Genomic DNA, 2,462 nt, shown 5'->3' on the forward strand with positions numbered 1-2,462 from the left:
AGTTTGTGTTTCTTAGTGTAGCTCCAATGAGGGCAATGAGGCAGACTTCCATAGCATGTAGGACGTGAGAGAACACAATTCCTGGAGCTGTGGGAGCGCTGCGGACATCTAGCTTTCCCAAGGAAGAGTGCAGTGTGTTGCCCTACCCTCTGAATACATAGACTGACTGGGAAAGGCTACTAGGCCTGGATGTTTCTTAGAAGGGCAGAGGAGCCTGCTGGTACTCACTGTATTTGTAGGCAAAAGGGTGCCTACACAGGGTGCTACGTGTCTAGAAAAGTGAAGAAACGTTAAAGTAAAGCAGAACTGCGAATACGACCGAATGGAAACTGCTAAGCGCTTTCGTTTCAGCAGGGCTTTACAGGCCTTAGCTTGAGGCAAGTACTCACGTCAAGTTTCCCTGTAGCTCTAGAGCATGACAGGAGGAGCTCCCACACATGCTATGGAAGCACCGTGTTTCCTTAGAGAAAACTCCTTTTCTTTCCAGAGGGCTGCCTACAGAGAATAGAGGCCAGTCGAAAAAGTGTTATTTAGGGATCTTCAGGCTAGCATGGATAGAGATTTAAAATGGGAAAGCAAGGCTTGTGCCATCAGGTCTTCTATTCCGCTGAACATGCAGCCGAAACCCTTCTGATTTCTAACAAGTCAAAAGAGACTCTAGCTACACCCTTGTCCCTTGCTGAATCAACTTTCCTTCACGGGGTGTTCTGCATGTATCGAACGCCCTCATCCTTGGAAAGTTCTATGTATGCTATCAGGCCTAAGCCTATTTTAAAGCCCTGCAGTGTACCAGGAAAAACTGTGCTTTGGTTGCAGTAGGAATGCAAGCCTCCTTTCTCCTGTAGGTATGGGGTCCTTGGGTAAGAGTTCCTAGAGGACGGCGAAGCAGATTGTGTTTCTTAGTGTAGCTCCAATGAGGGCAATGAGGCAGACTTCCATGGCATGTAGGACGTGCGAGAAGAGAATCCCTGGAGCTGTTGAAGAGCTGAGTCCACCTAGCTTCCTAAGGAAGGGTGCAGCGAGTTGCCCTACACTCTGAATACGTAGAGTTACTGGGAAAGGCTTTTATGTCTGGATGTTTCCTGGAAGGGCAAAGGAGACTGCTGGTACTCACTGTATTTGCAAGAAAAAGGGTGCCTACACGAGGGTGCCTGGTGTCAGGAAAAGTGAAGAAACCTTAAAGTAGAGCAGAACTGCGAATACGACCTAATGGAACCTGCTAAGCGCTTTCGCTTCAGCAGGGCTTTTCATGCCTTAGCTTGAGGCAAGTACTCATGGCAAGTTTCCCTGTAGCTCTAGAGCATGACAGGAGGAGCTCCCCCACACGCTATGGAAGCACCGTGTTTCCTTAGAGAAAACGCCTTTGCTTTCCAGATGGCTCCCTACAGTGACTAGACGCCAGTCAAAAACAGTGTTATTTAGGTATCTTCTGTGCAGCGTGGATAGAGCTTTTCAACTGGGAAAGCAAGGTTTGTGCCATCAGGTATTCTTTTCCGGTGAACATGCAGCCTAACACCTTCTGATTTCTCACAAGTCAAAAGAGACTCTAGCTACACCAAGGTCCTTTGCTGAATCAACTTTTCTTCACAGGGTGTTCTGCATGTATCAAGCTCCCTCATCCTTGGAACGTTCTATGTATGCTATCGGGCCTAAGCCTATTCTAAAATCCTGCAGTGTAGCAGGAAAAACTGTGCTTTGGTTCCAGTAGGAATGCAAGCCTCCTTTCTCCTGTAGGTATGGGGTCCTTGGGTAAGAGTTCCTAGAGGAAGGCGAAGCAGTTTGTGTTTCTTAGTGTAGCTCCAATGAGGGCAATGAGGCAGACTTCCATAGCATGTAGGACGTGAGAGAACACAATTCCTGGAGCTGTGGGAGCGCTGCGGACATCTAGCTTTCCCAAGGAAGAGTGCAGTGTGCTGCCCTACCCTCTGAATACATAGACTGACTGGGAAAGGCTACTAGGCCTGGATGTTTCTTAGAAGGGCAGAGGAGCCTGCTGGTACTCACTGTATTTGTAGGCAAAAGGGTGCCTACACAGGGTGCTACGTGTCTAGAAAAGTGAAGAAACGTTAAAGTAAAGCAGAACTGCGAATACGACCGAATGGAAACTGCTAAGCGCTTTCGTTTCAGCAGGGCTTTACAGGCCTTAGCTTGAGGCAAGTACTCACGTCAAGTTTCCCTGTAGCTCTAGAGCATGACAGGAGGAGCTCCCACACATGCTATGGAAGCACCGTGTTTCCTTAGAGAAAACTCCTTTTCTTTCCAGAGGGCTGCCTACAGAGAATAGAGGCCAGTCGAAAAAGTGTTATTTAGGGATCTTCAGGCTAGCATGGATAGAGATTTAAAATGGGAAAGCAAGGCTTGTGCCATCAGGTCTTCTATTCCGCTGAACATGCAGCCGAAACCCTTCTGATTTCTAACAAGTCAAAAGAGACTCTAGCTACACCCTTGTCCCTTGCTGAATC

Source organism: Eschrichtius robustus, chromosome 21, assembly GCF_028021215.1.
Source record: "Eschrichtius robustus isolate mEscRob2 chromosome 21, mEscRob2.pri, whole genome shotgun sequence".
NCBI classification, from domain to species: Eukaryota; Metazoa; Chordata; class Mammalia; order Artiodactyla; family Eschrichtiidae; genus Eschrichtius; species Eschrichtius robustus.